A 27984-nucleotide genomic window follows, 5' to 3' on the forward strand; every position below is an offset into this window, starting at 1 on the left:
CGTTCCCTCCAGTGGCGCATGAAGGCCCAGAGTCTCCTCCATGACTTTAATTATAACTGTTCAGGGTGTAAAGTGGTAGCTGATTGTGGTTTTGATTTGTGTTTCCCTGACCTCTGATAGTGTTGAGTTTCCTATGCTTTTGTGCAGAAATGTCTATTTCAGACCCTTCTCCATTTTTAAAAGTTTTTAATGTATCAGTATATTTTTCCTGTAAATAATGGTGTTTTCTTTTACAACTACAATATAACCATCAAAATCTGGAAATTAGAACATTGATACAGTAACACCTCCAACCTCCAATGTCTCTTTGATGTTCTTAAGAGGTCTGGAATCCAGTCTAGAGTTATGTGTTGTATTTAGTTGTCTTGTCTCCTTAGTTTCCTTCCTTCTGGAATTGTTTCTTAGTCTTTTTTTGATGGTCTTCTGTGATTTTTGAATTTTTGAAGAATACAGCAGTTCCTTTACAGGATGGCCACCAAATTGAGTCTGTCTGGTGCTTTTTCATGACCAGATTCAAATTTTCTTCTTTGGGCAGTGTTACAAAAGAGATTTGCTTTCCTTTGTATGCCACATCAGGAAATACACAATGTAGATTCATCTTACTTGTGATCACATTAGCCTTTATCTCTTTATTTTAGGATGACATCTGCCAGGATTCTCTATTGTAAAATTACTTAAGAAGAGTTCTTGTACTTATTAATTAATGTGTGCAATAAGCAGTTTGTTGGAGGTGAATTCAGGGGTTTCTCCTGCTCCCATTTACTTACTCATATCAGTATGGGACTTAATGGTTTCCAGTTTTATTAAATGGTTACAGCCAGTTCATAACTAGATTTTTTTTTTTTAATTCGATGCTCAATTTGTTACACATGTGGCTAGTGGGAGCCTTTTTTTTTTTTTTTAATTGCTGGGGATTGAACTCAGAGGCACTCAACCACTAAGCCACATCCCCAGCCCTATTTTGTATTTTTTTTTTTAGAGACAGGATTTCACTGAGTTGCTTAGCACTTTGCTGTTGCTGAGGCTGGCTTTAAACTCTCGGTCCTCCTGCCTCAGCCTCCTGAGCTGCTGGAATTACAGGTGTGTATCACCATGGCCTGCTGGGAAGTCTTTTTAAGATGGCTCCTATGAACTTTTGAGAAATCCCCCTCCTTCTTTGAATTGCTTTTGGCTTTCTGGTATATCAAAATATTCCAAGATGATCTTGCACTTTCTTTTTTTTTTTTTTTAATTGGTTGTTCAAACATTACAAAGCTCTTGACATATCATATTTCATACATTTGATTCAAGTGGGTTATGAACTCCCATTTTTACCCCAAATACAGACTGCAGAATCACATTGGTTACACATCCATGTTTTTACATACTGCCATACTAGTGACTGTTGTATTCTGCTACCTTTCCTATCCTCTACTATCCCCCTCCCCTCCCCTCTTCTCTCTCTACCATAATTCAATTCTCTCCCTTGTTTTTTTTCCCCTTTCCCCTCACTTCCTCTTATATGTAATTTTGTATAACAATGAGGGTCTCCTTCCATTTCCATGCAATTTCCCTTCTCTCTCCCTTTCCCTCCCACCTCTCGTCCCTGTTTAATGTTAATCTTTTCCTCATGCTCTTCCTCCCTGCTCTGTTCTTAGTTGCTCCCCTTATATCAGAGAAGACGTTTGGCATTTGTTTTTTAGGGATTGGCTAGCTTCACTTAGCATAATCTGCTCTACTGCCATCCATTTCCCTGCAAATGCCATGATTTTGTCATTTTTTAGTGCTGAGTAATACTCCATTGTGTATAAATGCCACATTTTTTTTTTATCCATTCATTTATTGAAGGGCATCTGGGTTGGTTCCACAGTCTAGCTATTGTGAATTGATCTTGCACTTTCTTGATGCATCCTGGTGTTAGCTTTTTCCCTAAGGGGCACTCATTTAGTGGAATATGATAGAAGCAAAGTTCTAGGCACTAGGTATGTGCACTGCTGCCAAGGCATCATTGCTTTTAGGTCTCATGGGGCAGAATAGTAATGTCTGTGAGTACACACCTACACCCATGATCAGTTTCTCTACACACACCATTTTGTAGACTAGACACCATAAGTTCATAGCATTGCTATCATTTTTTTACCTAATACCATGGGGTTCCAGTCTCTTCCTTATTTGTAATTCCTTTCTCTGACAGGTAGAATCCTAGTTCTTGTTATCCTTAATATATTTATCAATTTGTTTAATCAGTCTCAAAACTTGGCCCACACACAGGATTCAGCCAGGGGGATGGTGAAGTCTGTGGGGCTGGGCTTGTTGGTTGGTGGGCTTGGGCTCACTGTAGTCCCAGTGACTTGGGAGGTAGGCAGGACAGTCACAAGTTTGAGGCTATCCTGGGCGGTTTATTTAGACCCATGTCAAAATTAAAAGGGCTGGAGATATAGCTCATCCCCAGAGGTAAAGTGCCTGTTTGCTCAATCTCCAATCCAGAGAGAGAGAGAGAGAGAAAATTTGGTATAATTGTGGTGAAGACATTGACCAACCAGTCTATATCTGTGGGCTATAAAGGAATGTCTTAAGAAACAAACCTGAGGGCTGGGGTTGTGGCATGTGAGAAGCCCTGGGTTTGTTCCTCATCACCACATAAAAATAAGTAAATAAAAAATAAAGATATTGTGTCCACCTACAATTAAAAAAAATTTAAAAAAAGAAAAAACAAACAAACAAAACCCTGAGGTTTCTCGGTGTAGTGGCACAGCCCTGTGATCTCAGCTGCTCCAGGAGGCCAAGACAAGAAGATGACAAGTTCCAGGCCAGGCTGGGCAGCTTTAACAAGACCCTGTCTCAAAAGGACTGGGAAATGTAGCTCAGTGGTAGAGTGCTTGCCTACCATATGTGAGGCCTGGGTTCAATCCCCAGCACTACAAAGAACAAAACAACCTGAGGTATTGAGATGTATACTTCTTATGGAAGTCTGGGGATGAGTTAATGATAAGTAAGCAGAAAACCTAACTAGCCCCCCCCCCCAATTAAAAAAAAGACAGTTATCAATTCCAGGTGAAACAAATTCTGTAAAAATGGATTTGTAACAATAATGTGTAGCATGGCTTAACTGTAAAGTGTTCACACAGTCATAAGCATTGAAGTACAAAGACATATTCTGGGGTGATTGAAGAGGTGTGAGTGGTTTGTATAATAAAGCCAAGTCCTTCTCCACATTTGATATTGAATAGAATTGAAACTGGAAAAGAAATCAATAGTAGCTGAAGCATATTGTTTGGAAATACTGGAGGAAACAGTTAATGGAGCTGAAAATAGTTCTCTCTTCAGTGAGGACAAATTCCCATAACCCTGAACTGTATGGAGCATTTAGGAAATAAGTCAAGATAAAATATGCAAGGGACCTGAAGAGGTGTCTAATGTGGTATCCCTTGCAGATATTTGGGGTGCTTTTTGGCCACCAACGCATTTCAAGCACCCTATATTTAGAGGTAATTTCCCATCTTATTAGTTCAGATTACACTAAAATGGAAGCTGTTAAGACCCCCACCCCCCACCCCTTATAGTTATCCATGGGCATGTGACTTTACTTTTAGCCTGTGGGCCAGGGCTAGACGAGGACTGGGAAGCAATGTGATGCGAAGTCAATGCACACGAGTTTAGGAGACCCATTTCCAGAGGCAGCAGGCTCTTCATGGTGTCCTCTGCCCAGTACCCTCATGTGTGGCAGCTGCATGGTCTCTAGTCCTGATTCTTCTACCCTGCTAAATATTATGTGAGCCCCTTAGTGCTTGAACTAGCTGGAATGGGTTCTGTTTAGTCGAAAAAATCTGGCTCATGAAGAAACTGGACTTAAGTTATGTAGCGTGGCTGTGTGAAGGCAGTGAAGAAGGGAAAGAGCTGAAGAACCATGGTGATCAGCAGAGCTTAGTGGCAGAGACTAGTCTGTTCTGAAGTCTGCAAGTGAGTAAAGTTTCAAGGATCAGGGAATGAGAGTAAAAAGGCACAGATTCTACAAACCGTGTAATGCTCACTTGATTAAAAAAAAGGACACTACAGAATTCCCTTGGATGGTGAGAAGGGAGGTCAAGACTGCACAGTAGCAGGCAGGACCAAGCCATTTAGCCTGTCTGTAAAGTGGACTAAGGGTGAGTCCTTTCCCCACATTTCACTAATGAGGAAATGGGGTCCCACACATGCATTTAAATTTTAGTATTTGTGCAGAGGGTTGGTTATTGTGCTGTTGTATGTGGAGGAAGGCACTCAGGATGGTCCTTGGGCTCTATTTTTTTCTCATGGGTTTTAGGAGTGCTCTGATAACTGAGATAGAAATTGTTATCCTGGGGCATGCAGGACATGGAGAATTCTTCATCTGAGTTGTGAAGTGTTAATGTGGTTTACCCTTAGTGAATGGCTTAGTTTCTGGACTAGAACAGTGAGACTTAGAATAGAATCCAGGTGTCTGGTGAGAATGTGCTCAGTTTAAACATTTACTCCTCATTTCCTAGGAGCTAATCATTGTTGTTGTAGTGCAAATTGTTGATTGATAATTGTTATTAGTGAGTTTGGGGTCCTTCCTTCCTTCCTTCCTTCCTTCCTTCCTTCCTTCCTTCCCTCTCTTTCCCTCTCTTTCCCTCTCTTTCCCTCTCTTTCCCTCTTTCCCTCTCCTCTCTTTCTCTCTCTTTCTCCTTTCTCTCTCTTTCTCTCTCTTTCTCTCTCTCTCTTTCTCTCTCTTTCTCTCTCTCTCTCTTTCTCTCTCTTTCTTTCTCTTTCTCTCTCTCTCTTTCTCTCTTTCTCTCTTTCTCTCTCTCTTTCTCTCTTTCTCTCTTTCTCTCTTTCTCTCTTTCTCTCTTTCTCTCTTTCTCTCTCTCTCTCTCTCTCTTTCTCTTATTGCTGTTGATGGGGGATATAGAATTTAAAGTTTAAGAGACTAGAGAAGCAGTGAATTGATAAAGGAAGTTACTGGTTATTTCAGTAGCTGACTTCTGTAGCTGATTATCAGCAGGCTTTTTAATACTGAAAGGAAACTTGCTAGAGGATATTTATGCTGAGTTGGCCAAACTAAGTAGGAATTGCTTAGTTGGCTTCAGATGAGAGCCTTGTAACTGAGTCTTCTAAATGTGTCTTTAGCATTGAATTTAGTCCTGGTGTCTGGATTCTTTTAAACTCCTTATGTGCCAGCACCTTTGCTACCTTTAAAAATGCTATTTTGTTTAATCTCTATGAAAAGGGAACTGCTTTCACAGAAGAGAAAAATGAAGCCTAGAGAGAGAAGAAAGCCCTGCTTCCATCCAGGCAGAGCTGGGATTCCATTCTAGGACTATCACACTGTATCAAGCAAATGTTTGCTGCATTAAGCAAAGACTGGACACTGAGTTACTCCTAGTCAGCTGTGAATTCCAGCACCTCCTGGGATCCTCTTTTGGCAGCAGTCACATTTCTCAGACCTTTGCCTGATTCTTGTGTCTTCAAACTCCTTACTGCTTTATGTGACTGTATTATTTGTTTCTTCCTCACATTTGCCTGTTAGCTTGTTCCTCTGAAGAATTCCCTTCAAGTATTATGCTACCCACCCACATCTGTATTTAAGTATTTTATTGTGTTCTTTCATCGAGTCCCTAATTAGGTTGAAAATTCTCCAAGTTGTTTTTCTTTCTAGCATACTGTGTCTATCACCTAGAATCACCCTATCAGCTGAGATCCCCCTGGCCCCTCTCTCCCCAGTACTGGGATTGAACCTGGAAGTGCTCTACCTCTGAGCTACATCTCCAGTCCCTTTTTTTTTTTTTTTTTTTTAATATCTCTCTAAGTTGCTGAGGCTGTCCTCAAACTTTACCCTATTACCTTAGCCTTCTGAGTAGCTGGGACTTTAAGGCATGTACCACTGCTCTGGCTCCAGCTAAGATTTTTTTGATAGAAAACTTAGAGGGGCTGAGGATGTGGCTCAAATGGTAACATGCTCGCCTGGCACACGCGGGGCACTGGGTCGATCCTCAGCACCACATAAAAATAAAATAAAGATGTGTGTCTACCGAAAACTGAAAAAAAAAATATATATATATATGAAAACTTAGAGTACGTGGTTTTAATCATCTATCTTTCCTTTGACAAATATTATTGTTGATAAATCATGAATACTTAGAGTGTCCACCTCCACATGAGATGGCAGGGAGATGTGTCTACAAGATTGGAGGGAAGTATGGAGAAGAAACCTTTGGAAATGCCTTCTGTTGGAATTACAGTGCTGTTCTTTAATAATTCTTGAGAGGATTGTGTCTGGTGTTTTTAGCCATTATATAAAGCATGGATTCCTTTTTGTGTTGGACACTTGGATAAAACTGGAGTAGATAAGAGACAAGATGTAATTCTAGCTAGTGACTTAGCAGTAGAGCAAGGCCTCTCAGTACTGTGTGGTGGGATTCTGGGGTTGCAGCCCTTCCTGTGATATGGAGGCCTGGGGAAAAGGTGTTTGTTGGAGCCACGATTCCTGACAGAGGGCTGTGTCATTTAGAATTGATGATCTTGGCCACATCTCTTTCCCTGTGGCTACTGCATTTTTTCTTTAAATTAATCTGTATATAGATATGCAATACAAAATTAAGAGATGGAAAGTGTTTACCCAGGGCAGGTAAGTTTCTTCTGCATTCCGGCCTACTGTCTCCCATTCCTGGAAGCAGCTGCTGTGACTGGCTTTCCGCCTGGGTGTCAAACTGCCTTCCCAAGGGTCTGACTGACTGTTGCTTTGAGAGAGCAGGAAACAGCATGGTTCACAGCCTTCCCCCCTCCCCCTTTTGAGAAACTCACTGGCATTTCTTCCTCTTCATACCTTTCTGTGGCAATTTCTATTTTTTTTATCATGACATTTGTTTTGGTAGTCTTTGAATTTTTAATAACTTGCCTGGGTATCTATTTCAGAAAGTTGTGATAGATTCTTATTTTTTTTTCCATTCTTTGTCACTTTTATTCAGTAGTAGTTTTTTTTTTCCTTATTTTCAGTGCCAGACATGGCAAGGAGTGATTACAGCCAACTGTTATTAGAACATTTGTTCGCAACATATACCCCCTTTATCACTGACCCCAAACTGACTCATTTTGTGTGTGCTTTCGTTCTTTCTTAATATACCACCACCAAGACTGGGTGGAAGGAGCAAGGGTAAGAGAGATGAAGGGGGAGAGTCCAGGAGGCCAGAGAGGAGGAATGCCACAAGCCACAGTAAGAATGAGCTGTATTTAATTTAAAAAAGGGGGAAGGGGTGTACCCAACAAATGATACAGTAATGAGGATACACAAATCCCATAGCATGACTGAAGGCTTTCACTGTTTGACGTCATCACAATGGAAGGCATAAAAAGTGGAGTAACTCAATGTTGATACAGTCCAATCTAGTCCATTAGGCAAGATGGTGCGAGAAGTCATTTAAATTAAAAGTGCCCTACCCTTACCTAAATGGCTAGCAGGCATGGAGAACACTACAATGATAACCCACAGAGTTTTCTCCATGTAGCTATAAAAATGTGTTGTCGAATGGCACACTGTCAAACACTGGAAAGGGGTGCCACAATGGACTTCTCTCTTTTATAGGTACGAATGCTAGATTCAACTATCTCAACTAAGCAGGAAGTGGGCTCTTCCGCTAGGAATGCCAACCCTAATTCACTTTGGCTTGAAATATATACAGATTGTTTGTAGTAGCTACAGCAATGATATTTTCCTTGGGGTGCCAGGCCGTATGAAGGATTTTCTTATTGAAGTCTAGACTGTCAACACTTACTTCATCTTTCTTTCGCTTGCCGCTTGCACAGACTTTGCGTGGCTTCAAAACTCTGCGAGGCTTATTGTTTTCTCGTGATGCTTCTAGAGTTATATCTCGCTTTGTGTTCCTGTCGAACATTCTGAAGAAATTATTGTAAGATCCAGTCATGACAACCCTGTCAGATCCATTCCAACAGCATTCAGATTTGTCAAATATGCAGTCATTTTCATACAGTGAACAGAGTTTACTTCTGAGGTATTCATGAACCTGGTATGTTTCCACGGGCCTGTTTTCCATATTTAAGTCCCAAATTTTGACCGACAAGTAGTCTCTAGTCATCATATAGCGACCACTATGGCTGAATTTTACATCAGAAATAGAAGAGATGATTTCAGAAAAAAATGACCTGTTACTGGGGTCTTCAGGTTCTTCAAACAGTTTAGAATGCCTATCACAGAGGACAGATGCCCACATGTCACATAACCGAATAGTTCCTTTACTGCTGCTGTACACAAATGTGTTACAGCTATTTGGAATTCTGCTTCTGTGATCACTTCTGTGAGCTCTTCCATATTGGCAGGCTTGATATCCACAATATTAAAACTTCTGTCTGTAATTTCCAGATGCCAAAGATTAATCCGCAAATCATCAGCAGATAAATAAGTTTCGTAATCACTATTTATAGAAATTGAGTTGATGTGGTATGTATGAGCATTGGCAAATATTCTTCGTGGACTAGCCTCGACCATTAGATCCATAGGTCTAAAGACTGGCACTCGTAGTGTAGTAACTGTAGTAGGATCTCTATACCTTCCATCTTCCTCTTTCAAGTTATAGCCTTCTGGTCTTTTATCCCTTTCACTGATTTTCCATAATTTTATTGTTTTACCATTGGTAGACAATAAAAACTGAGCAGCATTTTTCTGGGGTAACCACCTAATTTTGTTGATCTTCTATTTCTAAACTTTTCAAGTAGTCAAATTCTGGTTCATGGCTCTGGAAGGTGCTGTAAACATTATATTCTCCTCTGCTATGAAACTGTATTTTGTTCTCCTGCTCCTGTTGAAAGATGACAACTCTACCACCTTTATCTCCTGTTGCTAGTAATTCTCCAGAATGATTAAATTCTACTGTAGAATTAAATTAAATTAAATTCTACTGCCCCCACACAGATTCGAGAATGGATTAAGCTTCTGAATTGTCTTTTTTTTGGGGGGGGGGTTACTAGAATTGAACCCAGGGGCACTTAACCACTGAGCCCCAGCCCTTTTTATTTATTTATTTTTAAATTCGAGACAGGGTCTTGCTGAGTTGCTAAGGCTGGCTTTGAACTTGAGATCCTCCTGTCTCAGCCTTCTGAGTTGCTGGGATTATAGGCACTTGCTACGGTGCCAGATTTGAGTTGTCATTTTTCTTGTTAAAAATTTGAATCGAGCAAATTATTTTCTTTTCTTTCTTTTTTTTTTTTTTAAGAGAGAGTGAGAGAGGAGAGAGAGAGAGAGAGAATTTTTAATATTTATTTTTTAGTTCTCGGCGGATACAACATCTTTGTTGGTATGTGGTGCTGAGGATGGAACCCAGGCCTCACGCATGCCAGGCGAGCGCGCTACGCTTGAGCCACATCGCCAGCCCCCGAGCAAATTATTTTCATTCCTTGAAATCACATTGCTCAGATATTTTTTACAAAAAAAATTCCCTCAAGTCTAATCTTATTTTTTTTCCTTATATAATTTACTTTGAGTATGTAAAACCCAAAACACATAAAGAGTAGAAATTTGTGAAAAAGATTTCCGAAGATAGCATTGCAAAGTGTTTCAGATGGGGTGGTGTGTGTTGATATGTGCATGGTGCCAGACTTAGGATTTCCCGTCTGTATTTTCCTTTTAGCAGGTCCTTTAGGTGACTTCCTTCCTTGTGTGTGAGGCATACAGGCCTCTTGTCTTTTGTTGGGTTCATTAAGGCCAAATGCTGGAGTCGCATCCACTTCCACTTGGAATTCAGTGATTAGCCTTCCTAGTGAAGTTTTGTTTGCATCTAAGATGAATATAGCACAGAGGTATTGCAAAGATTGTTTAGTGGTTTATTTACTGGTTTCTGCTTTTTAAATATTTTGTAGTTGGGGATGGAACCCAGGGCCTCATGCATGCTAGGCAAGTGCTCTACTACTGAGCCACATCCCCAGCCTTTTAGTTACTGCCTTCTGAAGATGAAAGAACTTTGTGATTGGTATAAGATTAGAATGTCAGGCATTATGTTGCCCCAGAAAATTGGAAGGTAAGACAGAACTTTCAATTTTATTTATTCTTTTTTTTTTAAAGAGAGAGAGAGAGAAAGAGAGAATTTTTTTAAAAAAAATATTTATTGTTTTAGTTTTCGGCGGACACAACATCTTTGTTTGTATGTGGTGCTGAGGATCGAACCGGGGCCGCACGCATGCCAGGCGAGCGCGCTACCGCTTGAGCCACATCCACCACATCCCCAGCCCCTATTCTTTTTGATATTAGGAAATTTGGCCTATTTATCATGTGGGATTCTTTTTATTTATTTATTTATTTTGCAGTTCAGGGGCTGGAAACAAGGACTATGCCTGTGCCAGACCTCCAGCTCCTACAAGTGCAGTTTCCCCTTCTTTCTGATATTATAGGCAGATCTGACATGTAATCATTCTTTGAAAATGAATGCAAACTGTAGTTTTAAAGTTTTCCTTCTGTTTGTGAATATATTTTTTTAGTGTTCCTTCTCAGCAGAGTAGCTGTCGCCCCACCTCTGCCTTTCCTTGTACTCTAAATGAGAGCCCTTACCCAGATCCCATGTTGGCATCCTACATCACCATAGTGAAGCCCTTGAATCTGTGGGGCCCAGGCGGTACACTGCTAAGCTCCAGACTCATTCAGAGTTCAGCAGTTCTCCCACCAACGTCCTTTTTCTGTTCCAGAATCCCATTCAGGTCACCACATTGCATATAATTGTCATGCCTCTGCAGTCTCCTCCGGTCTGTGACAGTTTTTCAGTCTTTCCTTTTTTATCATGAGCTTGAGTTTGGAAGAGTGCTGGTCTAGTTTATAGAATATCCTCTTGATTTGTTTGATGTTTTACTTTTGATTAGACTGGAGTTATGGGAGGAATCCACGGAGGTGAAGTGCCCTTTTCATTCCCATCCTATTGGAGGAGGGTGAATACAGACTGTCATCATGATGTTAACCTTGGGTATCTGGCTAAGGTAGTGTTTGCTAGGTTTCTCCACTGAGTTCCCCCAACCCCTCCCCTGAAGATTCTGTGGAATCCAGTCCTTAAATCCAGTCCATAATTCAGTGGGAGAAATTAAGCTCCATCTCTTAGAGTAGAGTTTCTGCACAAATTATTTGATTTCTTCGGCAAGGAAGCAGGTTTTTTTTTTTTTTTTTTTTTTTTTGCCTACTTTTCTTTTGTCTTGTTGAGATTTTTAAAAAGAACCTTTTATAGAGGATCTTCATGAATATTTGGACAAATTACTGAAATTAGCTGTTAGCATATGAAAAAATGGAATTGTCCTGTTGCTACAAAGTTACATATTTCTTCTGTGCATGCAGAATATCTTGCCAGCATTTACAGTTGCCAAGTACTACAATTATTAGGGTTCATAAGCAGCTTTTTTTCTTGGCTGTTCTGATAGCAGGTAACACAACACTAATAACAGAAAGATCACCTACAAAATACCGGTGAACTGTCATAGAATGCCAGAACAAGGGACTTATCTTGGTATACTTATTTCTTAAGAAGAAGGGTATGTGTAGAATGTGATCAAATGTGTTCAGAGACCCCTGGGCTGGAAACTGTGCTCCCACTCTCCTTAATACCCTTTTTTTAGGTACTGGGGCTTGAACCTAGGTGCACTCTACCACTGAGCCACATCCCATAGCCCTTTTAATCTTTTTATTGTGAAACAAGGTTTTGCTAAGTTGCTTAGACTGGCCTCGGACTTGCAATCCTGCCTCAGCCTTCCAAGTTGCTGAGATTAGCATCCGCCACTGTGCCAAGCTAAGACTTGGTCTCCATACCATATCACCTTGAGCAAGGCACTTCTCAGATGTGATTTCTTCACATATAAATTAAGCAAACCCCATGTCTAAAGTTCTATGTAGCTTTAACATTCCAGGTTGGTTTGGGTTACATGGACTTGAGGGGGGAATTCTTGCAAGGTAATATGAAGTAGAACCAGTACAGTTCAGGGAAAAATTTTCTTCTGTTTAGAGAATAAATTAGGATTCGGATACAGAGAAAGTAGAAAGTTTGGCAGGGATATTTTTTATTTATCTGTTTATTTTTTCGTGGTGCTGGGGATTGAATCCAGGGGCACTATACCACTGAGCCACATCCCCAGCCCTTTTTACCTTTTAGTTTTGCTAAATTGCTGAGGCTGGCCTTGAACTTGTGACCATTCTGCCTCAGCCTCCCAAGTCAAAGGTATTACAGATGTGTGCTACTTTACATCTGTACAGCTGGCAGGGCCGTCATTGCAACCAGAGAAACCTCCCCACTCCCTAATGCGTAGATCAGCTTTTGGAATGTGGGAATAGAGAACCATAGCCACCAAATACAGAGGAAGTTTTTCTCAGTTTTTTTTTAAGGTGGCCTTTTCGCTGTCTTAATATGAACACTGTCTTTTAAAGGTTAACCAACTGAATAGTGAGCAGAGTGGTCAAGATATTTAGCTGAGCACCTTGTATAGAATTTCTCGTTTAATTTTGTCACCACAAGGCAGCCAGTTTTTCTATATGCTCTTCTATATGCTTTGCTTTGCAGCTTTCAAAATAATTCCATGTTCTGGGTCCTAACTCAACTCGTTGTGAGGAACTCATATAATATGGGCTTAGTTGTTGAGCTGTGTCCCCAGCTAGATGCTCAGTTTTCACTGGGACAAGGAAAAGTGGAAATGTGCCAAGAGTCTGTGTTCAAGGCTTGCAATGATGGGCCTTCACCAGCAGCAGTCACTGTGGCTACAGGGTTCGTCTCTTGGAGGCTTGGTGCTGGTGCATCAGTGTAGTGTAGCTGATGCTGAGCCATGTGCTGGTGGGATGTTGCTGGTGTGAGGTGCCATGAGGAACGAGGGGAGCCTGGGGCCAGGACCCCACTGTGAGGTTCCTAGGTCTCCACAGTGCTTTTCTCCCTGCTTCATTTTGTTTTTAGGATTTTATGTGGCCATATTTCATTGATGTTAAGTGATGGTGTTTTCTTTTATATTATCAATTTTAAAAGTGTTTCTGGTTCTCCAAAGACTGATTCTGAGTCCAAGCTAGCAACAGGTTCAAGAGAATGAGAGAACGAAAGGTGTTTTAGTTAGAAGTAAGCTGCAGTTTGCTTCATTAGCATTGATTGGAACTGGCTTTCCTTTTGGGAATGGGAAAGGACATGGATCAGATACTGGCTGCACAGTGATGCAGTCAGTCCTGAGGAAAGTATTCATTCGGCTTTGTCCCTGGAGCTTTGTGAATCAGTACTTTTGAAGTAGCCTCACCAGAGGAGCAGTGCTGTTTTGAAGACAGGTAGGTGGAGGAAAGCTGTTCACCACCTGTAGCCTGGAAGCCGAGGGGAGGGTCATATCCCAGGGGCCCTGAGTGGCAGCAGTCACAGCCTCATCATCTTGGTTCTCTGACTTGTCAGCAGAAGAGAGGAAACAGAATGAGGCCCTGCTCCCTTTCTAGAACATGGGTTGGTCTCCTAACCTCTCTGTATGGATTAAGTCAGCACATATGAAGCACCTGTAGTGTGCCAGAGGCTAAAGAGCCTGAGTCTCAAGGACTGTAATTGACAGGGGAACACGGCTCTCATTCAAGCAGCATGGCCCAGGTGTTCAGTGTGTGCCCCTTCTGCTCCTCAGGAGACCTGGGCAAGGTTGTACCACACTCTTCATTTCTGCAGGGTGAGTGAAGCTGAGTAGCTTGTTTATCATCCCTCAGCACACAGTGGCTTAAATGGGATTCAGACCAGGCCTGGGATTTTGGTGTCAGTTTCGAGCTCAGATCCCAACCAGAGTTACAATCCTGTTCAAGTTGCTTAACTCCTCTTTTCAAATGTGAACTAGGGCAGTTCTTCTCTTATCGGGTTGTTTTATGTATGAGGTACATGACACAGATATGTAAAGTTCTTTAGCCATTTAACTGGTACATTGTAATATTAATTATTTTAGGTCTTACCCCAAAGCCACTAATGACCACTACTAATAAGTGAGTCTTAGTGATTTTGTTCTTTCCTCAGTGGCATTTATCTTTATGCAGACTGTTAATGATGAGAGCCTGCTGGGATGGAGGGTCCCCCTTGAGGGAATATTGAGGGAGTGTGGACTGCCGACCTGGACTGTCTGACAGAGTGGTGTCCACAGATGTGGTCCTCCAGCCCGTGGTAGTAGTAGACTGAAAAATGGGAAGGGACGTTGCAGCAGGAAGGAATTGGTAAGAGGGAAAGAGCACAGCAGTGAAACCACAAGCAGGTAGCTGGGATCACAAGCATGTACCACTGTGACTGGCTAGCTTGAGGTTCTTTCTATCTATTTTTTTAATTGGTTGTTTTCAGTTATGCATGACACTAGAGTCCATTTTGATAAAATTATGCATGTACGGATATTTTATTCTTTTTAGGGTTCCAGTTTTGTAGATGTACACAATGGTGGGATTTACTGGGGTGTATTCATGTATGTACACAGGAAAATTATGTCAGATTCATTCCATTGTCTTTCCTATTTCTATGCCCCCTCCTTTCCCTTCATTCCCCTTCTTTGTCTAATCCTCTGGACTTCTATTCCCCCTGCCCCCTTATTTTGGCTTAGCTTCCACATATCAGAGAAAACATTCACTCTTTTTTTTTTTTTTTTTTTGGTGGGGGGTGGGGGATACCAGGGATTGAACTCAGGGGCACTTGATCACTGAGCCACATCCCCAGCCCTATTTTGTATTTTAGAGGCAGGGTCACACTGACTTGGTTAGCGCCTCACTGTTGCTGAGGCTGTCTTTGAATTCATGATCCCCCTGCCTTAGCCTCCCAAGCTGCTGGGATTACAGGTATATGCTACCGTGTCCAGCTACTCTTGAGTTTTTGGGACTGGCTTATTTCACTTAGCATGATAGATCCATCCACTTACTGGCAAATGTCATAAAGTCATTCTTTATGGCTGAATAATATTCCATTATGTAGATATATCACAAGTTTCTTTATTCATTCATCTGTTGAAAAGCACCTAGGTTGGCTCCATTAGTTTACCTATTGTGAGTTGTGCAGCTATAAACATATAAACATTGATATGGCTGTGTCACTGCAGATTTAAATTCTTTGGCTATACACTGAGGAGTGAGATAAGTGGATCAAATGGTGATTCCATTCCTAGTTTTTTGAGGAATCTTTATATTTTTTTGCTTTCCATTGGGGTTGCACTAACTTGCAGTCCCACCAAAAGTGTATGAGTGTACCCAACATCCTCACCAACATTTATTGTTGCTCGAATTCTTGATAATTGCCATTCTAGTTGTAGTGTGATGAAATCTCTGTAATATTAATTTGCATTTTCTCTAATTACTAGGGATGTTGACATTTTTTTCACATATTTGTTGAAAATACTGTTTGTATTTCTTATTTTGAGAAGTGTCTGTTGAGTTCCTCTTTGCCCATTTATTGATTTGATTATTTGGTATTTTTGGTGTTAAGCTTGTAAATCCTGGAAATTAATGCCCTAACTGAGGTTCGGATGGCAGATTTTCACCCATTCTGTAGCTTCGGTCTTCAAGGTCTGGATTGTTTCCTTTGCCGTGAAGAAACCATCCCATTTTGATTTTACTTTGCACTTTAGCAGTCTCTTTAAGGTAGATGGTTCCTAAGTCCACATGTTAGAGTGCTGGGCCTACCCTGGTCCTTCTAGTAGGTGCAGGGTTTGTCATCTTATAAATACCCAGGTCCTTGATCCACTTTGAGTTGAGTTTTGTGCAGAGTGAGAGATAGGGGTTCAATTTCATTCTACTATATATGGATTTATAGTTTTCCTGGCACCATGTTTTGAAGAGACTTGTCTTTTCTATAGTACATGGATTGGTGATTTTGGTGCCTTCATCTAGTATGAGATAACCATATCTATGTGGATTTGTTTGGATTTGTTTCATGTCTTCCATTCTGTTCCATTGATCTTCAGAGCTCAAACTGTTTGCCAACCACATAATCCCATATCTAGAAGACACAAAAAACTCTGTCAGAAAACTTCTAGAATATGAGTGAATTTAGCAAGGTAGCAGGATACAAAAAATCAACACCAGCAAACAATTACATTCCTATACACCAATGATGAATCAGCTGAAAGAGAAATTAGGCAAACTATCCATTCACAATAGCCTCAAAAAACAACAGCAGCAAAAACTTGGAATCAATCTAACAAAAAAGTTGAAATATCTCTATAGTGAAAACTACAGGACACCAAAGAAAGAAATTAAAGAAGACCTTAGAAGATGGAAAGACCTCCCATGTTCTTAGATAGGTAGAATTAATATTGTCAAAGTGGCCATTCTACCCAAAGTGCTATACAGATTTAATGCAATTCCTATTAAAGTTCCAGTGATGTTCTTCATAGAAATAGAAAAAGCGGTCGTGAAATTCATTTAGCTTGAAGCTCTTAAGAAAAGGTGAGCAAAGATGAAGGCCTCAAGTCATTGACATGGGTGGGAAGTGGTGTGTTTAGAAGAGTTGAGATGGGGTTCATGGGACTTAATGGATTTTGGGGTGCTGGAGGAAATAAGGGAGCAGGAGTCCAAGGTGATTTATTTGTAGGCATATAGCTAGCATTTGGTGACTGGATTGTGTAAGTAACAGTGTCCTTTTTCAAGAAAAGCAAGAGGGATCAGCATGGTGGCAGTGGCAAGGGTGAATGAGGGAAACAAGCTGTTGTTTCTGGTGCTGGGGATTGAACCCATCAGCACCCTACCACTGAGCCATATACCCAGCCCTATTGTTTTTATTTTGAGACATGGTCTCACTAAGTTGCTGAGCCTGGCTTTGAATTTGTAACCCTCTTGCCTCAGTTTCCCAGGTAATTGGGATGACAGGCATGTGCCGCCACCATGCTTTAAAACACTTTGTGTGGAGATACTTTAGAGAGTGGTTGTTGGATTATGTGGGTTTTGTGTTCTGCAGGCACAGATGTGGTAGTCATTGTTGAAAATGGTAGGAGAAATCTTGAATATATATGGTATGTTTAGGAAGAATATTACTACCAGGTTAAGCAGAGGCATTCCAGGAAACACTGATATTTAAGGAGGAGTGGAAAAGAAGTGGGGAAAGACCAACATCAGATCAGATCTGTGATTGCTCATGAGTCCTGTGGCTGTTTAATTCCTCTGCTTCAGATCCTGTGTTCTGCACTCCCTGCCGGTAGAAAGCATTATACCAGGACACTGCCTGAGACACTTCTCCTCAGGATAGTTGATTGTTCAGGTTGACAGTTGATTCTGTATCAATCAGAATAGATCTTGCTGAAATGAAGAATCAAGATAGAAAGGGGCCAGATGTGGTGGCCTGTACCTTTAGTCCCAGCTACTGGGAGGCCAAAGCAGGAAGATCAATTGAGACCTGGAGTAGAGACTTGACTGGGCAACATAGGAAGATCCCCACTGGCCCAGCCCCCCTGAAAAACCAAAAAACAGAACAAAAACCAAAGATGGCACAGATCCTGTGGGAAGTAATTGGCCTGGCAGCAGTAGATAAATGAAAACCTGGGAGCTCACAGGTAGTTGGACACTCATCTGCTGGGAAACCCAAAGCAAGCATCATGTGCATGGGCATGTTTCACGGGTCAGCATCTAATGTTGCTCATGCCCTTTCTGTTTCCCCTGCATCCTCCCCTCACCTAGCTTTGTTCTTGCCTACCTTTCTGTTTCTCCTAGGGTTTTTATTTTGTTTTATTATACCTCTTGATAATCAAGTGCAGTGGAAGTTAAAATATTTTCTTAGACTATTTTTATTTTTTAAAAGCAAGTGGATTGCTGGACTTGGTGGCTTATGCCCGTAATCCCAGCAGCTTGGAATGCTGAGGCAGGGGGATTGCGAGTTCAAAGCCAGCCTCAGCAACTGGGAGGCGCTAAGCAAGTCAGTGAGACCTTGTCTCTAAATAAAATACAAAATGGAGATGTGGGAATGTGGCTCAGTGGTCGAGTGCCCCTGAGTTTAATTCTGGGTAAAACACCACCACCACCACCACCCCCCCCCCCCAAAAAAAAAGGAAAGGAAAAAAAAAAAGCAAGTGAATAGGGAATTTATTACCTTGAAGGAAAAAAAAATCTTCCTAAGACAAAAGCCTGAATGTGTAGCCCTTTGTTATAAATTTTTTTCTTTGTAAAATCACTGATCTTTAAGAGGAAAATTATTTCCCAGCAAATTTAGGGAAGCTTGCATGAGGTTCTAGTTCTTACAGTCTTTATAACTTTCCTGTGTTGATTGTAGGGTTTAATTCCAGAGAGCTGAAGATTGAAAATTGTGTAGTTATTTATTCCAATTTAAAGTTTAAGCATTCAGAAAGGAAGAGATTAGAAGAGAGAGCCAAGCAGGACACATGTATTCTGACTGTAGGAAGATACAAGTGTCTAGAAATTAAATTTGCGGCCGACTGCCTCTAAAAAGAGGAGAAACTATTTTCAATTGAGAATACTTAGGCATTTAACTTTTGGGAAGAAATACTTACTGGAAGACAAGGAGGAAAACTGAATTTCATACGTAGTTGTTTTGTTTTTCTGGTGCTGGGGTTGAACATAGGATCTCACACAGTCTGAGCATGCACTCTACCACTAAGCTATGTCCCCAACCGTACACTCTAGTTTTTGACCTGTCTTTATACTTAGGATAACATAGTGCTCAGTGGTTAACACCATGCCTCTGGAATCTATTGCTTGAAATTGAACAGAACAACCATTTTCTTTTGAGAGCTAGCTTACCATTAAGATGGGCTGTCACTGTGGAGACATGCTTTTAGTGTGGATATAATGGTGTTGTGGTGTTCTAGAGTTAGAACACTCAACTTGAGTTTTCTGGTCAGGGTCCTTAGAAGATAGTATTTGGTTTGTAAGATTATCACCTCCATGACTACTATTTTTGTACCTTTTTATTGAGCTGCTGGTTAAATTAAGACATTTTACAAAAAGTTAGAAGTTAGGATTGTGGAGAACAAGATTTGTTACAAGAGCTTGTAGTCAGCATGTCTTAGGACAAGCTCTTCCAGTGTGATTATTCAGGGTGAGAAAAGCCTACTGGAAGAGAAATGAGTCTTTTCAATTCATCCAGTTCATCTTTCTTCCCCTTTCTCTGTGTTCATCCAGCTGACTCTTCTCTTCCTTCTCTTTCCCTTTCTGCTCCCACACAGGTCATCAAGGGCACAGTGGACAGCCCTTTCTCGTCTGCTCCACAGACTTGTCTTCAGTGCACTGGGGAGATGGTCCTGTGGGAGCATGGGGCCTGCACTAATGAAGCCCTCTCCTTTCCATCATCCCATGCTTTTTACACTGGCACCCTCAGACAGGGAGTCCACAGTCCGTGTGTTCTGTGCCAGCTGGTTCACCCTTCTTGGCCTTTGTCGTCAGGCACAGCCAGGGTCAGAGTGCCCCTCCAGTGTGAGGACTGAAGGAGCCAGTAAGCAAGCCTGTTGCAGCCTTGACCTCAGCAGTTGCTCCAGCACTGCAGCCTCTGCAGGAGACACAGGCACTGTCTTCCTGTTTGGACCCCAAGGGTGGGCACTCTGCCGCTTACACCATCCATCTTGAATTGCTAATAGGTCTGGAGTGACAGCTACTTTTTTCTTCCTAAAATTATATCTTTTACTCTATCAAAATCTGCAGCAGTTAATCTATTTTATTGGTTTTTATAGAGGACCAACCTTGGCTACGTTTATCCTTTGTGCCTTTGTTTTCCATTTCACTAATTTCTGACTTTCATTGCCTGCATTCTGCTTTCCTCAGGTTATTCAGTTTGGGATTTCCAAGTTCTTCAATTGGATACAAGTAATTTTTAGTCTTTCTAATTTTATTACAAGCGTTCACAGCTATGGAGATTTTGGTAAACTACCTCTTGTACTGGTTCCCATAAGTTTATATAGTCTTTTATAGTTGAGTTTTAATTAATTAATTTTAATTTTTTTTTTGTCAAGAGTTTTCCTTCCACAGAGGATTTTTTAAGAGTGTGGTATGAAGGGTTTTGGTTTATATTTTTAATTAGCTTTTCACTTTTTAAATTTTTACTTGCATCATAGATAAAAAGTATAATCTCAGGGCTGGGGATGTGGCTCAAGCGGTAATGTGCTTGCCTGGCATGCGCGGGGCGCTGGGTTTGATCCTCAGCACCACATAAAATAAAATAAAATAAAATAAAAAGATGTTGTGTCTGGGCTGGGGATGTGGCTCAAGCGGTAGCGCGCTCGCCTGGCATGCGTGCGGCCTGGGTTCGATCCTCAGCACCACATACCAACAAAGATGTTGTGTCCGCCGAGAACTAAAAAAATAAATATTAAAAATTCTCTCTCTCTCTCTCTCTCTCTCTCTCTCTCTCTCTCTCTCTCTCTCTCTCTCTCCCCTCTCTCACTCTCTCTTTAAAAAAAAAAAAGATGTTGTGTCCACTGAAAAATAAAAAAGAGTATAATCTCAGTGCTACTTAGTCATTGAAATGTGTTGGAGTTGATTTGTGGTCTTGTACATGGTCAGTTTTAGTAACTCTTATAAATTACTTGGGAAAGATGTTTATATTCTAATTGGATGCAGCTTTCGAAGCGTACATTAAAAAACACTTGTTCACTGTATTGACAGCCCTGTATTTTTTAGTCTTTGCTTAGGCTGTCAACTGCACCCTCTCTCTGCGTTTAAGGTGCTGGGTGTGGAACCCAGCCTTGTGGGTGCTGTAGGCACGTGCTTTCCTGCCGGCTGCACCCCTAGCAAGGGATGCATTTTTTAGACCATCCTTTTTTATCTCTTTGGCATTGTGACTAATGTTTTGGCTTTATACTTCTTCACTTGCATCTCAACTGCTGAATTTACTTATTGAGCTTTTTGTTTAGGTGATTATATTTTTCTTAAAGAGTACTAGCTTGTTATTTTAAAAACTTTGTCATTTTTTATGCTTTCTTGTAGCTTACTCATTTTGTGATTTCAGCTTATTTTTTCTTAAAGATTTAATATGTATTCATAATTCTGAATTTTTATTAATTACAATATAAGCCTGGTATCTGCAAACCCACTCACAGTGATTGGTTGAAGGACTTGTCGTCTCTGAAGGTGAGTTCATGCTGGTTGGTTTTCTGGTAGCAGTTGGAGAGCCTCTGGGCAAGTGTGGTCTTGGTTTCCAGTTACAGGTTTTAAAAGTGGCCTGTTGCTCAAGTATTTTTAGGTCTTGGTCTGTGGTAGTTTGCCTTGCTGTAATCATACTGTGAAGTGGCACAACTAGAGCAGACTTGCTGCAGCTGAGCAGAGTGGGCTGGCTGGCTTTATTTCCCTCACAGTGGTGTCCTCTTCAGCACTCAGGAGTTCTTGAGTTCCGAAGGTATGTGGTTTTCATTTTCTGTAAGTAGTTTGCACGAGTTCTCTCCTCAGGAAGGAGCAATGTAAGAGATGCAGGTTTATGAAATGATACTTTCTGATTTTTAGTTGAGCTCCCTTAACATTTTTCTTTAAAAGAAAACTAAATTGTACTATGAATGTGTTCTTTCAGTGCAAATTCAAACTGGGGAACATATGATGCTAAATTACAATTCTGTTTCTTTATCCAGCGACCCACTTCTTTTCCAAGGAATTATGTACATTTTAAACTTATAATATGGTTTGTCTGATCTATATTTTGATATTTTGCTTTTAAATTCATTTACTTATGAGAAAAATATACTAAAAGCATATGAAATAAGCAATCCCTCTGTTGTTTTTTTTTTTAATAACAGCTTTCTTGAGATGTAATTTGTTAAGGAGACTTATTTAAAAAATACAACCCAGTAGTTTTCAGTATATTCACAGAGTCATGCAGCCATCACTAGAAATCAGTGTGAGAACATTTTCATCATCTTACAAAGAAACCCTATGCTTGGCAGTGACTCCCCATTTCTCCCAGCTTACAGCTTCTGGCAACCACTTGTCTACTTTTAGTCTCTATAGTTGCTTGATTTATTATTTTTATTTTCTAATTTTTTAAAATTTGTTTTTGGTTTTGGTACTTGGGCTTGAACCCAGGTTCACTCTATCACTGAGCTATACCCCAGCCCCCCCACCCCCCTTAATTTTTTTTTTAAGTTGTAGATGGACACAATATCTTTGTTTATTTTTATGTGGTGCTGGGATGGAACCCAGTGCCTCACGCATGCTAGGCAAGTGCTCTACCATTGAGCCACAATCCCATCCCCACCCCCAGCCCTTTTTATTTTTTGTATTGAGACAAGGTCTTACTAAGTTGCTGAAGCTGGTCTTGACCTTGTAATTCTCCTACCTCAGCCCCGATAGCTCCCGTTTGCTGGGATTACAGGCATACGACCAGGTTTTATTTATTTTTTATTTTTATTTTTTTGTGACTGGCTGTTTTCATTGAACATGTTTTCAGTTCTCACCTATATTGATCATTAGTGCTACATTCCTTTTTTATGGCCATCATGCGAATAATGGTGCTGTGGACATTTGTGTACAAGTTTTCAAGTGGTCCTATGTTCTCATTTCTCTGGACTATGTTACCTGTAACTGTATAGGAACTCACTTTAGCCTTGGAAAGAACTGCACCATAAGATCCTAGACTAGACAAAGAACTGTGTGTATACATGACAAAGAATCTAAATAGACATTTCTCCAAGAAAGACATATGCAAATGGTCAGATAGCAAGTCCAGTGTGCTCATCATCATTAGTCATCAGGGAAGTGCACATCCAGCTGCAGTGAGACACCACTCCTGGTGGCTAGAACTCAGGGTCAGTCAATACCAAGTGCTGGCAGAGATGTGGAGAAATTGGAACCCTCAGACTGTGCTGGTGGAATGTCAGGTGTTAAGCATAAGGTGATGCTCTGCTTCCAACCAGAGGACAAATAAATTATGGCATTATAAAATAAGAAATAGCTAATTCATGGTTTCAGGGAAGAACAAAAAATAGGTTAGAAGACTATTTTCCTTAGTGTGGGGCACTGAGATGATTTTTAAATTTGAACACAGCAACTGTATTAGAAACATCAAATCATGCAGTGAAGACTTCCTTTTTAATTCTTTGCTTTGAAATTATACAAACATAAAAATACACAAAACTGCATTTGTCTACCACAGTTGTGCAGAGAGCAGTATAACATTATAGATGCTGCAAAGCGAGATCCCCCTCTCAGAATGGCTGTTAACCTGATGTTTAAAATCTTTATTGTGTATGTCTTATTCCTTAAATGAATGTACCCCGTAACTGGACCATCACTTTTACATTTTAATATTGATGCTTATGCACATTTCCTTTAGTTTGCTTCTTGTCATAGAAATTGTGTGGATCTGATTAATTTTATTTTCTGTGTTTAATTCCTTTTAATTCACATAGCCACCACAGTTTATCCAGTCCCCGTTGACGGGTGTTAGAGTGTTTCTTAGTTTTTGTACTGCACCTGCTTCTGTAGTGACTGTCCTTATCAGTGAGGGTTCTCCAGAAAGGCAAAGCTGATAGAGTATTAATGAATGTGTGTCTGCATTATATACGTGAAGTTTATTTTAAGTAATTTATTTGTCTGATTGTGGGGACCAGACAAATCTGAAATATTTAGGGCAGGCCTGCTGTGAGGAGTTGAGACTTCAGTCTCAGTCGCTTCCCTTAAAATGTCAGTTTTACCACTGGGCACTGTGGAACATACCTAGCAAACTGGGAGGCTGAAGTAGGAGGATCACAAGTTCAAAGCCAGCCTCAGCAATTAGTGAAACCATCTCAAAATAAAAAATAATAATAATAAAATAAAAAGGGCTGGGAATGTAGCTCAGTGGTAAAGTGTTATGAGTTAAATCCCTAGTACTAGATAGATAGAATCTCAGATTTTGCTCAAAAAGGTCTTTCTTTGGACATGATAAGGTTCTCTCATGTTACAGTGGGTAATTTTCTTAAAAAACACTCAACTGATTAAAGATGTTAATCCTATCTACTAAACACTTTGATAGCAATGCCTGTGTTAGTGTTTGGTTAAATAACCCTGTCTAGCCAAGCTGACACAGAAAACACACCCTAGGTCCGAACTACTTGGGAGGTTGAAGCTTCCTGGCTGCTGAAGTGGGCGGGGGGCGGGGGGGGCTTTGGCTCAGGCCTTGGAGAGCAGCTTGAACATAATGACACCTGATTTCAAAAAAGAAGATAAAACAAAAACCAAACTGAGCAGCACATTATTGTTCCAAGCCATGTCTTAATGAGTCTCCAGGGCAGAGACTTTCAGTCTTGGAATAAAACCTCCACCTATAGTTCGTACACACACACTAAATGCAATTGTACGCTATTTTTCATTCTTGTTCTTTAAAAAATATGCTGATTGGGGGGCTGGGGATGTGGCTCAAGCGGTAGCGTGCTTGCCTGGCATGCGTGTGGCCCGGGATTGATCCTCAGCACCACATACCAACAAAGATGTTGTGTCCGCCGATAACTAAAAAAATAAATATTAAAATTCTCTCTCTCTCTCTCTCTCTCTCTCTCTCTCTCTCTCTCTCTCTCTCTCTCTCTCTCTCTCTCTCTCAAATAAAAAATGCTGCTGATTGGGACTCAATAAATTTTCATAGGTCTGAGCAGCATGTGGAAAACATGGCTGTCACGTATACTTGGAATTGCCAGCTGTAGGGTCACCCTCCTTTTGCTTTCCTGCTCCCTGTCATTCCTACCCACAGTGCAAACCCCTTTCATCTCTGTGGATGCCACTGGGTGATTTCAGTTTCCCTGGGCCCTCTGGTTGCTCTCGGTAGGGCTCTGTTCATGTTCTGTGTTCTTTAGCACTTGATCGTCTACTTCAGACAGACAACAGCTGTAGCATACACCAGTTTCTATGACATTCTTCCCTTTTCATTGTATTTCTAGTTTTCAGTTTACATATAGAAAGATTGACCTACTTTTGGTTTTTAGTCCATGTCCTCAGAAGATTAGCTCTGCTTGCCCTGACCCTCCTGCACCTCTGTCCTGGAACCTTGGCCTGCCCTCTGTCTAGTTGGACCCTTTCAGAGTGTCCTGTGAATGGATGGATGTAGAAGTAACCCACGAGGCGGCTTGCCATCACCAGGATGGTGCTGGGGAGATGTGTCTGTGTCGCTGCATGGGTGAGCAGCTCCTTTGTTTTTACTGCTGTGTACTCTTCAGGTACCATTTGTCCATTTCCTCTCAGAAGGATGTCTGAGTAGTTGATGGTAAATGTAGCTAAGGCACACTAACGCTGTAAGGGTTTGTACCCAAGTGTGAGGTTCCTGGGCCAGTCACTTGGTGGATAGTTTATTTTTTTTTTTGAAAGGTGCTGCTTTCCAGAGTGGTTCTGTCATTCGTGAGCATGTCAGTTCGTCTTGGTTTTGTCAGCACCTAGTGTCACCTGTCTTTGGCTATAGAGGTTCTTGTAGCATGTGGTGGTTACTCGTTGTGTTGGATTTACATTTTCCTGATAATTGATGATGTTGAACATCTTTTTGTGTGATACCCCATCTGCAAATCTTTGCCAGTATATTAAAAATGGGCCAGGCGCAGTGGTGCACTCCTATAATCCCAGTAGCTCTGCAGGCTAAGACAGGAGGATAGTGAGTTCAAAGCCAGCCTCAGCAGAAGGGAGGCACTGAGCAAATCATCGAGACCCTGTCTCTAAATAAAACACAAAGTAGGACTGGGGATGTGGCTCAGTGGTCCAGTGCCCCTGAGTTCAATCCCTCATACCAAAGGTGGGGTGTGTGTGTGTTATTTTACTGTTGAGTTTGAAAGTTCTTCATATATTCTGGATGCAGTCCTTTGTCAGGTGTGTGACACATGCCTGTTTTTACAGGGTATCTCAACAGTGTATTTTAGAGAGCAAGTTATTTATTAAATTAAGCACAATTTACTGTCATTTTATGAATTATACTCTTGATGTCATAACTAGGAACAGTTTTCCTAAACCACGTTTATGAAGATTTTTTCCTATGTTTTTTCATAAGTTTCATAATTTCATAATTTTATGTTTTTCTATAATATCCTTTTGAATAAAAATGTCAAGATGTGGAGTAAAAATTGAGGTTCACTTTTGCATATGGAGATCCAGTTGTTCAAATACTCTTTAAAAAAAATATATATATATATATATATATATTTTAGTTGTCAATGGATCTTTATTTTATTTATTTATTTGTGGTGCTGAGACTTGAACCCAGGGCCTCACATATGCTAGGCAAGTGCTCTACCACTGAGCCACAACCCCAGCCCTCCAAATACTCTTTTAATTTTTTCTCCCCTGAATTCTTTTTGTACCTTTGACCTTTGTTACAAGTCAGTCAAACATATTTACATGGTCTGTTTCTGGACTCTTCTGTTGCCCTGATCTGTGTCCTCTTTTGCCAGTGTCATGCTGACTGTGGTACTTGACTCACACAGTGATAAGCCTTCACACAGCTTGATTCTCTCTCTTCTGGTCATTTTGCCTCCGGCTTTCTTTCATTTATCTGTCGTTTTATTTATATCAGTATAGACTCATAGGTTATTATTTTATTACTCTCATTTATTTTATTGCTCAAGTTGTCGTGGAATTTCCCTATGGGAGAGAGGTCTCATTGTTCTTTGAATGTCTTCAGACTTTGTCACATAACAAAATATTGTAGAGTTTTCTAGTATTGCTCTCCTAGCCTTATATAAACCACTTCTTCAAGGAGCACTGGTTTCTTTTATTGGAGAATGGTATTCAGAAACCACATCTGGAAACTGATGTACTCTGTTTGTCATTCCTTCAAGACCCTCTTGTTGAATGGCTGTGGGAAATAAGTGCATACGTGCATGTATGCCACAGATGTAGTTTAGTTGATCTGCAAACCAAAAATTCATACTGTTTTATCATCAGTTTGGCACCTTAGAATTTTTCTAAAATCCTTTCTATATTGTAACTCTTTTCCTCAACCTTAATTATTTTGAGATTCATTTGTGTTTTCATGTTTATTGTTCCTTTTTATTGCTGAATTGTATGCCATTCCATGGGTATGACACATTGTTGGAAACTGTCAGACGTTTTCCCCAAAATGGTACTGTTATTTCATACTCTCACCAGCAGCACGGAGTTCCAGTTCGCCACATTCAGTATTTTCAATGTCTTAATGGATAATGTGAATGGCATCTCATGTGGCTCTAGTTTGCCTTTTCCTTAATGACTTGATGGTTTTAAACAGCTTTTTGTTTATTTGCTAAATACTTGCCTCTGGTGCCATGTTGCTGTGGTCTGAATGCCTGTCTCTCCACAGCTCACACTACAGCCTAACTGCCATGTGTGGGGAGGGGGTCTCAGTAGGCTGCTGGGCTGCACCCTCGTAGGTATATTCATTGCCTTAAAGAAAGGGTGCTTGGGAGTCAGCTTTTTCTGTTGTCTTAATTTTATTTTAAGTGTATGTATACTATTAGTATTTTTCTAAAAGTCAGAACTATATAAAAAGGCAAACTTAAAGGTAGTCAACGCCATCTTTTTTTGGTCACATTCCTGTCCCCTCATCCTTCTTCACACTTTGTCCCATCATCAGTAAATTTACTTACCAGACTTTGTGCATTTCTTAACTCCCTATTTATAATGGGGAGGGGTGGCGTTTTTATATTTAGTTGTCTTTGCTCCCTTTTAAGTGAGGTCCATAAGTTTAGTTATATTTTAGGGGCGATAATGTTTAGAAGAAAAAGGCCAGCACTGTGATCCCTGCCTCTCAGGAGACTGAGGCATGATGATCCTGAAGTTCCTATAATAAGACTATATCTCAAAAAATAGGAAAGGAAACAGGATCATGCTTTAAATGTCCTTGTTGTAATATATGACATTTGCTTGCAGTTAATCGAGTTATACCAGTGGTCAACTGGACACTTGACATACATTAATTTGTTGGCCTTTTGTTTTGTATCACAGATTTATAAGGATTTGAATACATTTTAGAAGCTGCTTTTTGGGTTAAAATTTTTAAAAAATGTATATATACATATATATATTTAGTTGTAGATGAACACACAATATCTTTTATGTGTACTTTAATTTGTAGATTTTAAAAGTATGAATTTCTTTACTTTGGCTTGACAGTTTAAAGATTTCTAACCTGTGGTTTCTTAATCTTA

General features: G+C 40.5%; 1 protein-coding gene and 1 pseudogene across 3 annotated transcripts in view; one reads left to right on the top strand and one right to left on the bottom strand.

The window, feature by feature from the left end:
• The window catches only part of RCOR1 (REST corepressor 1), a 132915-nt gene that overhangs the window by 47664 nt on the left and 57267 nt on the right, over nucleotides 1-27984 (top strand). The window lies entirely within an intron of this gene.
• Nucleotides 7392-8797, bottom strand: LOC308646158 (serine/threonine-protein phosphatase 2A 55 kDa regulatory subunit B alpha isoform-like; annotated as a pseudogene). The gene has a single exon. The product of its transcript is annotated as a serine/threonine-protein phosphatase 2A 55 kDa regulatory subunit B alpha isoform-like (transcript).

The sequence above is a fragment of the Spermophilus citellus genome, assembly GCF_964194105.1.
Source record: "Spermophilus citellus genome assembly, chromosome: 4".
Classification (NCBI taxonomy): domain Eukaryota; kingdom Metazoa; phylum Chordata; class Mammalia; order Rodentia; family Sciuridae; genus Spermophilus; species Spermophilus citellus.